This window comes from Panthera leo, chromosome E3 (genome assembly GCF_018350215.1).
Source record: "Panthera leo isolate Ple1 chromosome E3, P.leo_Ple1_pat1.1, whole genome shotgun sequence".
Taxonomy (NCBI): Eukaryota; Metazoa; Chordata; class Mammalia; order Carnivora; family Felidae; genus Panthera; species Panthera leo.
The window spans coordinates 13,265,668-13,281,309 of record NC_056694.1 but is presented as its reverse complement, the minus strand read 5'-3'; the positions used below and the strand labels follow the sequence as shown (position 1 = coordinate 13,281,309).

General features: G+C 44.0%; 1 protein-coding gene and 1 pseudogene across 4 annotated transcripts in view; one reads left to right on the top strand and one right to left on the bottom strand.

Annotated features, from left to right (window-relative positions):
• The window catches only part of AUTS2 (activator of transcription and developmental regulator AUTS2), a 1,111,391-nt gene that overhangs the window by 428,365 nt on the left and 667,384 nt on the right, over positions 1-15,642 (bottom strand). The window lies entirely within an intron of this gene.
• Positions 10,306-10,395, top strand: LOC122210396 (annotated as a pseudogene).

Genomic DNA, 15,642 nt, shown 5'->3' with positions numbered 1-15,642 from the left:
ACATGCTTCCAGACGCAGAAACATCACTGTTTTCTTGCCTGGAGTGCTGAGGGTCAGGGGTGGGGAAGAGCGTGTGAGACACGGGGAGGTGGGGGCTCAGGGCACCAGTAAGTGTGCTTTCTTGTGTCCACAACAGACTTGAGTTACAAACTATCACAATTTTTCCAGGGACCCAATTTCAGTCTGGTACTAAATTTGGCAAGGTTCTGAGTTCATCATCAGTCTTGTACTCGATTTTGAGTTTATCAAAGATGGTCTCCTTAGGATCAAAACACCCATGTCAAGAATGTGGACCTGGTCCTTTGAGCACTGGCTGGAAGAAGTGTACAGAGGGTGGCCTCACACAGGCTAGGTGGGGCCCGAAGGAAGCCTGTTGATGCCCTGTGGAGACCCCCTACTCATCTGTCCAATCCATTTTCCTCTTTTAATAAGCTTCAAGTGCAAATGGGGATCAAGGCATAGACTATTCTACAATGAATTCGGTAGGATATATCGAGAGCTAACTTTTAATTAATTGACCACTTATCACCAAAGCAATTCTTATGACATTATGCCTTACTATACTACTGATTTTGCTTTATTTTACACTATATTTATTCAGCATTTACTGAGTTCTAACTTTATGCATAGTATCAGCTATTCTTCCAGCTCTACCCCTGAACTACAGATTGGCTATGGAACCTTCAGTCAAAAGTTCACAGGGAATAGAAGAGTGCAACAGGGGACCATCTGCACAGGCAATGACATGATCGGATGTGCACAGCGTTAGGAAGAATGTTTGCAATGAAATAAAGATGAGGGGCACTTTGGAGGCCAGAACAATAATCGAAGCTGGAGGTAAAAGGACCCTTAACCATAACTGTGGCATTAAGAATGAAAAGTCCAGGGGTACACCTGGGTGGCTCAGTCAGTTAAGCGTCTGACTTCAGCTCAGGTCATGATCTCGTGGTTCAGGGGTCCAAGCCCCACATCGGGCTCTGTGCTGACAGCTCGGAGCCTGGAGCCTGTTTCAGATTCTGTGTCTCCCTCTTTCTCTGCCCCTCCGCTGGTCTCTCTCTTTCTCTCTCTCTCTTTCAAAAATAAACATTAAAATTTTTTTTTTAAAGAAACATCCAGACCCAAGAACCCAGGGGGCTGGAGTATGGGGCATGGCTTGTTGACTGACTGGTTAAGAGGGTAAGAGAGAGAGAAGGTGAAACATATCATGTCTCAACCCTGGGAGGCTGCCAGGCTGAGTCGGGGTAGGAGAAACCTGCTTTGGGAGAAAGGAATGAAGATTTCTATTTGAGAAAGGCATCCAGCAGGTGGCTGATGATGTGGCTTTGAGGCTCCAGAGGGAGGCCAGGGACAGAAAGGATAAAGATGGAAAGTGAGGGCATGGCAGTCAGAGAAAAGAAAGCAAAGTGAGAAGCAGTTAGCTAGGAATGAAGCAAAGCACTTGTCATGTGTCTGCTAATTTTATCCTCACAACCCTCTGAAGTCAGTATGAGAAAACATACTCAGAAAAATCCAGTAACTTGACTCAAGTTTCCAGAGCTAAATAAGTGGTGGAGCCACGCCAGGATCTGAGGCAGGTCTATCTGACTCTCCCAGCCGTGCCAGGAAGTAACATTCTCTACTGACACAGGGTTCACAGATATCTAAGGAGGAAGAGGGCAGGGCCTGATGAAGGTAGTGAAAAGGATCAAAAGGGCGGGCAGAGTCAGGAGAGCCATGGGTGACAGAGCTCGAGGACAAGCAGGGCACCACCCAGGCAGAATGCTGCCCCCATCACCAGACCTTGATCAGAAACCCACTGGTGGGTGCTAAGCAACAGTTTTCTTAGCACAACAGGATACAGTTCCTCCTTCGGAGGTTATGAAGAAAGGATGACGGCAAGTACCAAATCCCTGGACTTTGAAAGAGAGGAGAGACCCAAGAGACCCAAGCGTTTTAGTTTTTTTAAGGACTGGAGAAAACTTGCTCAAGCTCATTAGCTGAGAGGAGGGAGAAGACAAAGGGAAAGAAACGATGGATGTGACAAGGCCTTGGAGGAGACAGTGGGGTTGGCTGAAGAACATGGTTTTGACCTTGGGAATGAAAAAAGAAATGCATTCTGCTCTGACAGCAGAGGGAACGATGCAAACATGAATAATGATTCTGACAAAAACTGTTAAATGCAGAAGACAGAAGTCAAGGATGATCTTACTGGGCAGCCTTGGTGTTCTTGGTAGGGCTACCCATGGATAATGAGGTGCAGAGAGAGTCTGGACTAGAGGGTTTCAGATGAAAGGGAAAAGCCTGGAGCAACCACTCCGGACACTGAGAAGGAGTGACTACTTGGCCCCGGAGTCCAGCCAGAGCTGGACATTTGCATCCAATACAACTGGTGTAGAAAGCTGATTTTCTCCAGCAACGTAACCCATGCCCGCGTCAGTCTGGGCTGAGAAGAAAGTACGGGTAAGAGCATCCACATGCACACACATGCCACGGATGAAACGAGCCATCTGTGAAACGAGGCTGAGTTTTCTTTCCACCAGCCTTGTGTCCGGGTGGATATCGTTACTCTCCAGAGAAGGGTATGTAGGACAGGGATCAAATGCCAGGGTGCAAAATGGGAGTTGTGCAGTGTTATTTGGAGCTTTTATGGGCACGCGACAGTCTCTCAACACGTAAATAAAGACACATCTGCTCCGAGTGCAGGCATGAGAAAACATGGAAAGGGAGGAAGCCGGCAGGAAAGGGGAGAAGTCGGGTTCCCTCCTGTCCTTAGGAGCGGAGGGGCTCCACCCTAATGACAGCACTGTGCGCTTACCATTTTAACAAGAGGAAGGACAAGGAAATGTCCTCCTGCTTAGACAGAAAGCAGGGTCGACCAACGCGAGCCTGAGGCCTGCCATCGTCTTTCGGAACCAGATAATGGGCGCCCCCACAAAGGAAGAGGTGCAGCGTCTAAGTGTTCACACACGGCTGACGAATTCCGTGGAAGCTCTGCCAAGGGCCCCAGCCCGCCGCTGGGTGGCTGTGCTCCAGGCTCACAGTCCTGCCCTCCTCACGTCTCCACGGGAGGATAGGCGGGGCCCATGGATCCCGTGCCATGCCCTGGTTCACGAGGCTGGTAGAAATTCTCTGCAATTTAAGGCCTCTGCTGTGACGTTACCTATAAGGCTCCTTTTCCATGAATGTTACATCCAACAGGAGGAACCAGCAGGCCCCGCGGCTGATTGATGCTCTAAGTACTAACCGGCTGTCTCAGCAGTGAGAGCATCGACCACAGCCTAACTACTGTGCGTTCATCCATTTGCTTACTATCAGGAATCTTCTAGGTATCTGGAAAGGCACGAGTGCCACTTTCGGCATCCTCTCCGGGTGAAATAATCACTGAAAAAATTAAGATCAATGACTGAATGGCCAGTGCCACTTGCTATATTCATGGGGTGGTGGGAGGCATGTTTACTGAAACTAGGGGGCTTGGGTTCAGGATCCTAAAGAACATTTCTGCTTTTCTTAGAAGCAGCCTGAAGGTGACTCCAAGTACATAAAGTCCATTAATCAATGTCTTTAACCTAATAATAGTAAAGCTTAATAACACACCTTTGGTGGTTTCAGAGCACTTGTGAAAACACGACTTCTTCTCATCCTTAGCAACTGGTGACATGTGTGGGGAGGGTAGGACAAGTCCTAGACTCTTCATTTTATTGATGAGGAAACAGTCTATCCCTGCTTACTGTCGCCAAGCTAGCCTTGACTACTCTTAGAACCGGTGGCAGCTAGAAGTGGGGGCGGTATCCTTACGTTTTAAGACACCTGACTATAATTTCATGTGAGTGTCTGTAAGGAAACTTCTTATATTACGCCTGAATATGTTGCCCTGCAATCACTCTCAAGCGGTCTTGTTTCTTTTTTTTTTTTTCCCTCTGAAACGACAAAGTAGAAATGTAATTCTCTTACACAGGAGAGCTCTTTAGACGTTCTTTTAGCTCCAAATCAATCATACACACAACGGCAGCAATCTGATGCTCTTTGGGAATTTTCTGATACATGAGAGTGTATGTCAAAATCTATTTCATTCTAGTCTTGTACTGCCCATGCTGTTAGCCACATGTGGCTACTGGAACCCAAATCTATCAAAATTAAATAAGATTTAAAAATTCAGGAACTGGTCACACTAGCCACATTCAGCCACATGTTACTTGTGGCTACCCTGTTAGTGTGGAGCATTTTCATCATTACAGAAGGTTCTGTTGGACAGCACTGTTCCAGGCCCTCAAACTGCCTTTGTCTGAACTCTGACCTACACACTGGTCTCACCGTAGGGCCATCCTTTGCTGTCACCTACTTTCGGTACCACCTTTTCAAAGACACTATTTTTATCTCATTAAAACAAAAAATTGTGAGTACTGGTGGAGAAAAAAAAAAAAAGGATTCCTCCCCACATTCTGCCAGCTTAGAAATACTTAATTGGCTTATGGGTTGGCTGATAGGGTTTAATATTCTCCTCTCTTCAAATCTAAACTCAGCTGGAGGCCAAATCACTGCCTATATTAAATACACAAAAACTCTATTATTAAAATGGAAGTAATAGTTCTTTTATTTTGAAAATACACAGAAGATGGACTTCATTTCTTTACTTTTACCTTCTGGGGAGCCTGGGTACGGGGAAGGAAGGAGAAACAACCCTCATTACTGGGACTGGGAGACTCCTCAACACTCTCCCACTGACCCTGACTAGGCTTTGCTTCAGCATTTTACCCAGTTACTTTTTAAACTTATACAACTTGAAAACGTGGACACCAGTACTGATGACGTAGATGCCAAAATTAGAAAATACTAAGGCACAAAGGGACCGTTGAGACAATCTAATCCAAACGTCCCATTTGATAGGTGAAGAGAGGCTCAGAAGATGTCAGCCATGTTGGCCTAGAATCTGGTCTCCAGCCCCCGTTCAGGGCCCTCCGACCCCCTGCACTGCTTACCCATCAGCACTGAAACATCAATTTCACTTTCAACAGTGTGTTTACGTCCCACCCTCCCATGCAGCCACGCCTTCCTTTAACGACACCCAATCTTCCGAATTCAGGTAAGCTGGTGTGCATACTTCCAAAGTAGTCAGGTATCTCCAAAGTAAAGTTACCATAAGTCACAGACAGAAAGTAAGATTTGATGAAATATACGGGCTTGCTTACTCTGATTCTCTTTTTTCAAAGATTCCTGATAAGCCCTAGAACACATTCAGGGTCCATTTTCAAAGCATTTGTATCACACTGGGGTCAGCCACAGCAGCACCAAAAAAGGGGGAAGCATTAAAAATGTTCTCTGGTTGTTGAATCACCATATTGTACACCTGAAACTAATGTAACACACTATGGTAGCTGTACTGGAATTAAAACTTTAAAAGTTAAGTGAAACGTAAACAAATATTCTCCGGCAATAAGGAGTAGGAGATCCCTGGGAAACAAGAACGGAGAATGGAGACATGGGATTGAGAATAAAGTGAATGATGAGGAAGCCGTGTCAAACAGTGACAACCAATACCTGAGCACTGACCGTGACCCAGACGGTGGTCGTAGGTCTTCCCCGCATTACCTCAGTACGTCCTCAGGCCTGCGACTCAGGTGATCTTGGCTGTCCCCGTGGTACAGATGAGGACAAGAGGACCAACAGGCTTTGTGTCCCATCCTCAGCCACTAAACCACAACCTAAAGTTTAGAAAAGCTGCTGGACTGAAGCACAACATCTAGAAACAGCACACACAGCTCACAACAGTCCTTTGGAGAGGGAGAACTGTGGGAACAACTTTTTGAATTTACATATTCTTAACTGGTAAGACTCAGTGAACTTCAGTTTTCAACAAAAATCAAGAGAGCCGAAGTAGGAAGAGCCTGTCATCTTATTTTAAAAGGTGCTTTATCTTATTTGTGTAACAGTTGGAAACTTTTATTGCAATAAAAAGCACCTTGGCATGACAAGAATTCTAAAGGAAAAACAAAATTATCTTCTGTAGGTTGTATCAGGAGCCAATACAGCCAAAGAAAGCTGTGTTTGGTGTTTTATTTCCCTCTGATGTTCCTGAAACTGGTCTTCTGAACAGGTTGAGGACCAGGGGAGAACTCAGAGGGGCGTAGAGGTCTTGTGGTCCACTCGGACCACTCTGCAGTCTCCCGCCTGGGCTAGGCCTACTTACTGAGGGGTGAAGAATCCATTCCTTCGGTCCCCCTTCTCCTTTCATACTCCCCCCGCCCCCTTTGCCCCACACTTGAAGTAAGCTTCCAATCCCTGTTACGCTTCGTCTCTCCGCCCAGGAGCAAAGGCTTTACAGCATCCACGTGCAAAGATCTTGCCCTATAAATAAAGATGCAGTTTGTTTTCATCTCCTTTTCCTACATTTCAATAGGCTATTTAACCAGTTAGTAAAGCACCATAGGCAGGTAACGTTTCCTTCCACTCACTGCAACAGAAAGAGAGCCACTATTCTGGTCAAGATTTAAGTGACAATTTTGATCCCATCTTGGAGTGTCTAGATCCTTAAGTAAAAATATATGAACTTCATTTGCCTTAGAGCTTTAATTCCTCTGTCACTTAACCTCTCCCCTCTCAGGTCTGTGGGCAAAGAGTAGAGAGAGGCAACAGGCTGCAAACAGGAGCCAAGTTTCTGAATTACTAAGGAACTGATATGCCATTTATGAAATGGGACTGAGTTGAAAGGACAATGGTTTCTTTTCCTGTTGATGCACCTGCTTTAATAAGTTTTACTGTAATCATAACCCTTCACACTCTCCTCCTTTAAGGACGATGTAAAAACAGTAGCAACATTTTAGATGTAAATCATGGGTTCCAACCAGCTACCGTGCGACAGGATAAAGACTTCCTCCTGTGTTCTTTACAGTACCTGCAACTCCTCTAAATGATTTGAGCCTTCAGCAGTACATTGAGTATTTGAACAATAATCAGACATCTGGTGCAAAGAGAATGATATTAGAGACATAAGGTACAGCATAGGCAAATAAGGCAGATTTGGGGGCAGCTGGGTGGTTCAGTCGGTTAAGTGTCTGACTCCGGTCATCATCTCAGGGTTTGTCAGACTGAGCCTGGTATCGAGCTCGGTGCCAATTGCGTGCAGCCTGCTTGGGATTCTCTCTCTTTCCCTCTCTCTGTGCCCCTCCCCCACTTCTGCTCGCTTGCACGCTCTCTCAAAATAAATAGACTTTTTTTTTTTTTTTTTTTTTTTTTTTTTTTTACGAAAAAGGCAGGTTTCTATTTGAGTCACTTTTTCTGAGAAAGGGCTTTTCTGAGGCTAGAGGTAGATGAAAGCAGTATAAAACTGTAAGACAAGAAATAAATTCCTTTTACTCCTACAGACAAGAACCTACCCCCCTAGTTCTAAACTGAGGGTTCTCAACCGCTTTGTACTCGCAGGCCTCCAGACGTTCTAAAGAAGGCCCAATACTTATGATGTAATTACTACTGCGGAACAGCCATGCGTCTTCACGGGGCCTATAAAAAGCAGTGGTAATTAACTCACGGCTCACCAGGTGTGTCTTTCTAAACATAAGCCTTTGTGAACGGGAGTCGCTCAGTGCGCTCCTTCTCCAGACCCAAGAGGCACTGTCCCTAACTAGTAAACAAAGACTTGGCATTACGCCGTGTCTCTCACGTCTGATGTCAGCCAACTGAGAGATCACTGTGTGCGCCATCTACTGAGATCATTGTTTTAAACATACAGACAGATATGTCAGGGCCTGAGAAGGGAGAAAGATACACTGGTGCCTCTGTAAACCAGTTGAGAACCACTACTGTAAAGAACAGGTAATATTTATGGAGCAATTAATATGTGTTAGGCAGTATGCTAAACAGTCTGCATGTTTTGACTAATTTAAGGCTGCAGTGGTGACAATATTTAAAATCACAGCTCAATACTTAAAAGCAACCCATGGGCTAGTTCTAAGGAGAACTTTAGTCATGTTTTTAAATAACTGCTTTATTATCTAAAAATAAGCCTTTCCCACCTAATCTCCATCTGAGAAATGGACAAGACAGGAGTAACGGTAATCATTTGGCTCTTAAAATACTCTAAACTCTACCACTGGTGTCCTTGAGGCTGGGTATTTCCTTTCTAGATTCCTAGTACATCCCCAGAAATGCCGAGGGCAGAGAATTAATATGAACAAAATGGGAGTATGTCCTGCGGAACACTTTTTAAAACTCTTGGGGCTCAGGGTGCCTGGGTGGCTCAGTCGGTTAGGCTCGTCAGGATCTCACGGTTCTTGGGTTTGAGCCCCGTGTCAGGCTCAAGGCTGACAGCTTGGAGCCTGGTGCCTGCTTCGGATTCTGTGTCTCCCTCTCTCTCTCTCTTTCTCCCTGTCCCATTTACGCTCTTTCTCTCTCTCTCAAAAATAAATGAACATTAAAATAATAAACCTCTTGGGGCTCACGTGAAATTCCCTCATCTCTTCACTCTTCCTTCAGAATGGAGAATGCCTGGTTGTTGCCCCATATCTGATAACCAGGAGTTTAGTCTAGCACAAGCCTTACTTCAAAGTCTAAGTCAACTAAAGCTTGGCAAGATCATCATGAGAGATAATTGAGCTAAGTTTCAATCACTGTTGATAAATATTTATTGAGCTATATACAAATAAATGTTTAGGCCCTTTTAAAAGGAAATTATTTGGGGGGGGGGGCACCTGGGTGCCAGTTAGTCAGTTACGCATCTGACTCTTGATTTCAGCTTAGGTCTTGATCTCACGGTCAGGAGTTCAAGCCCCATGTCGGGCTCTGCATTGGGTGTGAAGCCTACTCACTCATAAATACGTAAATGAACGAATAAATAAATAAATACATAAGCAAACAAACAAACAAATAAAATGTTTTAAATAGGAATTATACACTAGGGACAAAGATCAAACTACATACTGGCACACTGTGAAAATACAAACATCTCACCTATTGGGTCAATTATTGACTCCCTCCTTGATGGGTATATGATTTTCAGCCTGAGGGTTATGGGCAACAAAACACAAAGTATTTATACTGTTCAAGTACTGGCTTTATATTTATTTTTTAAAAATTTTTAATGTTTATTTTTGAGAGAGAGAGAGAGAGAGAGAGCATGAGCAGGGAAGGGACAGAGAGAGAGAGGAAGACACAGAATCTGAAGCAGGATCCAGGCTCTGAGCTGTCAGCACAGAGCCTGACGCGGGGCTCGAACTCACAAACTGTCAGATCGTGACCTGAGCCGAAGTCAGACACCTAACCGACTGAGCCACCCAGGCACCCCTGTACTGACTTTATATTTAATACCTCGCTTAAAACTCCCCAAAATTCTATGCCAAAGTAAAAGAATTATTTTTAGCAGCACACAGACAGAAAAGACTAAACTATTTATTCAACAGGTTACTTTGCTTACTTATCCAGGGGACTTTCTGTCATTAACTCAATGACTCTTTGAGGTTATGTTCAAAGGTAAATATATTTTTTTAAAAGATAGAAACTCCTTCCCTAAAAATACATCTAGGCAAAGGTCATATCCTATATTTTATGGCACTTCAATCATGTTACAGCACTTGTGTAGATGCAAAACTGCTTTTAGAAATCCATTTTTTTAACTTAAAAACTGAAGTATAGTCAACATATACTGTATTATTGTCAGGTATACAGATAGACATTTGACAGTTATATGCATTATGAAATAAATGCTCACCGTAATAAGTAGAGTTAGCATCTGTCACCATACAAAATTATTACAATATTATGGACTATATTCCTTATGCCATACCTTACACCCCCAGGTCTTATTTATTTTATAACTTGGAATTTATACCTCCTAATTCCCTTTACTTATTTTACTCATCACCTGCCCATCCCCTCTAGCAGCCCCAGTTTATTCTCTGTATTTATTATGAGTCAGCTTCTGTCTTGTTTATATATTTGTTTTGTTTTTTAAACATTCCACATACAAATGAAATCATATATATCTTTCTCTGTCTTATTTCACTTAGCATTATTCCCTGTAGGTCCATCCATGTTGTTGCAAATGGCAAGATTTCATTCTTTTTCATGGCTGAGTGATATTCCATTGTATATATACACCACATCTTCTAACACATTCATCAGTGGATGGACCCTTGGGCTGCTTCCATATCTTGGCTGTTATAAATACTGCTACGAGGAACATGGGGTGCATATATCTTTTTGAATTCGTGTATTTATTTTCTTCTGATAAATGCCCATAAGTGAATTGTTGGATGGTAAGAGAGTTCTATTTTTAAGTTTTTTGAGGAACCCAATCTTGATCACTGCAGGGCAGTGCCTGTAGAGGAAGGAGTGCAGGTAAGTTATCTAGAGGAAAACTGGAACGATACAGAGATTAGGATGGCCCCTGCTCAAGGATGACAAATTTGTGAAGCGGTCCATATTATTTTTGTTTGTTTTTAATCCCTGATTTTTAATTACTTTGTGTGTGTATGTGTGTATTCTATTCAAAACCTGCATTAAAAGAAAAATCCTGTTTCACAGGCTTTATCAAAGTAAACCTTAAAAGAGAGAGAGAGAGAGAGAGAGAGAGAGAGAGAGATCTAGAGGTGTTCTGCTGGGTCATTCTGAACTCCGCGATCTTGGTCAAGTCACTTAGTTTCTCTGTGCCTCAGTTTCCCCATCAGTGAAACATGGATGATACCTTGCAAGGCTGTGGTGAGGTTTAGAGATACTGTATGTAAAGCTCAGCGCATACGTCTGGAGCCTAAGGAAGCCTCTGGCAGATATAGAAGCTGTTAATTTTTAACGACTGCCTTGCACAGGGGTTGTTCCGGGCCCCTTAGGAGGGCAACATGCTATTTGAGATCTTTCATTTTTATAACAAAGTGTCAGGTTTCCTAACCCCGCTCCTAAAGTCAGATGCTACTGGAGAGCTTTCTGATCACCTATGGGCATAGCTGCACTTCAAGTGCTCAGCACTGATGCTCAGCAAGGTTTTCAAACTGATTCATGTACCAGAACACGTGGAAATCATGAGCTCGTCTGGGCTAATAATGGTTATGGAACACCATTAAATCCTGATATGTTTAATTTTGTGATGTGAAACAGGACAATTTGACTCATAAAATACATGACTATGTTACATATTTAAAAACAAATAAAAGATGGCGTCCTCCTCAGAATGAGGTGTTGAGCTAAATCTTATCCATGGTTAATAGTTTGTCTATTCATATTTGTTACCTGATCACACGATAAGGCAAAGCTCACCAAATATATGCACTAGAAAAACCTATATCTAAGGTAGTTTTACTCACTCACTTGGTTCTATTCCCCATTTTTTTTTTTTTTTTTTTTTTTTTGGTGGAAAAAAGAGCATCATTTGATTACAGACAGTGAAATGGCTCAGTGTAGCTCGCACGAAAGCTGTTTTGGTGGAGGTAAGTTGGAGAACCACCGGTCTCGGGACCATGCAGATATTTCCAAGTTCTGTCTCCCAGCCAATCAAACCTCCACAGACTTAAAGAGTTGGTGCCCAGCTCCTCTCAGAAATGCCAGCAAAGAGCCACCACAATTTAATCTTGTGCCTTGAGTTTATACTCAACAGAATGGTGAACACAAATCATTTCTCCCTCCTTCCCTCCCTCCCTCTCTCTCTCTTGTATGAACCCTACTCAAAGCTCTGAACATGACACTGTCCTCTGTCTGTTGTTTCAAGTCCTTGTTTATAGTTTCTTTTCAACATTTAGTGACAAGGAAAGCACTTCCTATTCTGATGAACTTTGATGGTTCATCTCAATAAATAAAATAAAAACTGCAAAGGGAAAAAATGACTAATTTCCAGTTTTTGTACAGGCTGCAGGAAACTTGGCTGAGTTTTATGCCCATTTGTTTTTTTTTTTTTTTGGGGGGGGTGTCCTAGGTTGTCTGGTATAATTGTCTTCTCTCTCCCAAATTCTTTATTGCTTGGCTAGTCCTCTTTTCTTTTACTGGATTTAAACCTTATATGTAAATGTTTTATTAGAAATGACCTAAAATCTGAGAATTTAGACTCAATCAATTTATACATATTTTCTAAGGCCTTTATGTCCATAGAATTGAAGAGCAGCTTGAAAAGATGGACAATTAAAAACTCGCTCAAGGCCAAAATGAACAAATCAGGAGACTATAGATGCTGGCGAGGATGTGGAGAAATGGGAACCCTCTCGCACTGTTGGTGGGAATGCAAACTGGTGCAGCTGCTCTGGAAAACAGTGTGGAGGTTCCTCAAAAATTAAAAATAGACCTACCCTATGACCCAGAAGTAGCACTGCTAGGAATTTACCCAAGGGATACAGGAGTCCTGATGCATAGGGGCACTTGTACCCCAATGTTAATAGCAGCACTCTCAACAATAGCGAAATTGTGGAAAGAGCCTAAATGTCCATCAACTGATGAATGGATAAAGAAATTGTGGTTTATATACACAATGGAGTACTACGTGGCAATGAGAAAGAATGAAGTATGGCCCTTTGTAGCAACGTGGACAGAACTGGAGAGTGTGATGCTAAGTGAAATAAGCCATACAGAGAAAGACAGATACAATATGTTTTCACTCTTATGTGGATCCTGAGACACTTAACAGAAACCCATGGGGGAGGGGAAGGAAAAAAAAAAAAGAAGAAAAGGTTAGAGTGGGAGAGAGCCAAAGCATAAGAGACTCTTAAAAACTGAGAACAAACTGAGGGTTGATGGGGGGTGGGAGGGAGGGAAGGGTAGGTGATGAGTATTGAAGAGGGCACCTTTTGGGATGAGCACTGGGTGTTGTATGGAAACCAATCTGACAATAAATTTCATATATTAAAAAAAACTCGCTTTATGTTAACATATGCTAATTTTTTTTGTAATGTTTATTTATTTTTGAGAGAGACAGAGCGTGAGCAGGTAAGGGGCAGAGAGAGAGGGAGACACAGAATCTGAAGCAGGCTCCAGGCTCTGAGCTGTCAGCACAGAGCCTGATGTGGGCTTGAACTCACAAACTGTGAGATCATGACCTGAGCTGAAGTCAGACGCTTAACCGACTGAGCCACCCAGGCACCCCTTAATGTATGTTGTTTAAAGTCCATGTTTCCCACCGACGGTCATCTCCAAGGAGGCCAGTGTAGGTCTGCCTTATTTGATTTTTAAACTGCACTGTCAAGCTAAATCCCTGTATTATTCAAGGTTTTAACAAGTGTTTTAATTAATTAATGTCTATGTGTTACTTGTCATGAATTTAAGTAATCAAAGTATATCATTTTACCCAAGGAAATTCCAAGTAGAATTTGTTACTGAACTTGAGCCTTTCTACTAAAAGGGAAATTGGAGAGAATCCAAATTCAATATTTTTATGAACTCATACCTACATTATTATAAATCATACATAAGGAAGGAGTTTTACATGGTGAAATGTCTTTTTCAAAAGAGGGAAACCACAGAGGTGTGACTTTTTGGTGGGCATCTTCATTTATCACTGGTGGCAACACGACTGGGACACTCTGAAGTGAAATGTAATAATCCACAGCACATTCTGAAAAGGGCTTCATGTCTATGGCCATACCACCCTGAACATGCCTGATCTTGTCTGAAAAGGGCTTCGTTTCCTTTCACCGAATAATTTCCCAAGGATACACGTATCCCAAAGAAATAATCACTGAGATACATTATTCGTAACAATGATGGCTTGAAAAAAAATCCAAATATCCTAAATACAGTTAGACCACTAATGGCGTTATCCGTGTAACAGGACGCTGTGTAGTCCTTAAAAACCAGCCTCTGGAAAACCATTTAACAACCTTGAAGAAACTTTGTGTGAGACACGGGAAGAAGGAAGATTGGGACGCTTACACCAAAAAATACTAGGATTGGTGACCACTCCATTTTGTTACAAACACAACTTTGATTTTTTCCTTTGAAATTTGCCACATTTTCTGAAGTCTCTAGAATGCAGCTCTGCTGCTGCTATAATCAGCAAACCAAAAAATTCCATTAAGAGAGTGCCTTCGGGTATTACCTTTTTAAAAGGGAGTCGGCCTTGCTCTCGCGACAGAGAGCATTTCTCCTGCATGCTTCTCTGCAAGATGTCTGCGGGGGGGGGGAGGGGGTGTTCACAAGGCACTCAGCGTAGAACTGAGCATCATCTTCAGACGCTCCCCACTTCAGACGCCGTGCCACACCCCAAATCGAAGCTCCTGGGTAAGCCCTCCAGACTGCCAAGGCTGCCAGCACCACCCGGCACTCCTGACCCAGGCTAACTATGCTCTGCTGGGCACACTCTGAAGCGCACTCAGGGACAGATCTACTGAGTAAAATGCCGAGCAGTGGTTCAAAGCCGCCTAAATCTGGAAGGCAGCTACGCTCATCACTATACCACCAACGCAAAGCCGCCTAAATCTGAAGCAGCCATCGAGCAGACACTACCACCCGCGGCCCCCCAGCCTCAGTTTCCTCAGTTGTAAATGGGGTCTTTACGGGCCCGTGGAGCTTCTACTCTGCCAGGAAGTTCCAGCGTTTTACAGGAACAGTGGAAGGAGTGAGACACGAGGGGTGACGCCGAGTGAGAAGAGGGCCCCTGCTTCTGCTCCCAGTACGATTTGCAGGGATTCCCTTGCTCTGGGCGGGAGAGCGGCAGCAGACGTGCGCAGTGGTGACGGGCACAAACTACAGGGAGGAAGCAAAACACCGCGCCCTGAGACCCGAGGAGGGGGCGTGCTGGCTGAGAGTGAAAGACGGAAAACAGGGCCCGGTCAAAGACTGTGAATGTGGCTGGGGCAGAAAGCAGCTGTCGGTGCCTCCCCCTCCTGTGTTACACCACAGTCAACACAGAACGACGAAATGGCAGCCTAGGTATGTCTAAAAGAAGAGATAAGGAGGGGAGGAAAATAGATGTTTTTATAGTTCTTGCTCTGGGACGGGCGAGGAAAAGAGGAGAAGTGTGCAGGACACCTATAAAGCCCTTCTGGCAATAAGGGAAGATGTGCAATGCAGATTGAGAGACACGTTTCTTAGAGAGGAAATGGGGCCATGAGGTGACCTTCATAAATCTCTGAATTATATAGCGTTCTCTGGGGTGTCTTCTATCTAAAACTACTGTAGCCTACAAGGGGATTCAAATGGATAGTCTCTGGCTTTCCTGAGTTACTGTGCAGCCAACCAAACAAGAGCAGAGTGTGGGTGAGGGAAAGCCACTAGAGCCTGATCGGTGCTTACGTGATGCTCTGGGAAATGCAGTGGGACAGTACGTGTGCGCGGGCGTGTTTGTGCACGTGTGCGTGTGCAAGTGCATCCTCTTCCAGTTGCTAGATCAACCTCAGCTCCCTTCTCCTACCCAATGGTGCTCACCTGGGGATCACCATCTGCCTTCCAGGAACTGCTTCTGTCCTTCAACAGGCAATTAACACAAGCCTATTATAGATCCCTGGGGCCCTTGGTAAGGGGAAGAGGGGAGAGGGCTGCAAAAGGCATCAACTGGAAGGCCAGAAATCTCATGAGGACAGGAAAGACACTGGGCCTGGTAAAATAAGTAGGGACCAGTGGCTATTTGTCATTCCCTGCTAATTCGAGTTTTTTTTTTCGGGGGGGGGGGGGGCGGGATTCATGTGGGTGGCTCTCATTTGCCGGCTCCATCACAGAGAACATAGGGCAGTGTGAGTACACAGGTCAGTGCTGTAGGCTCCT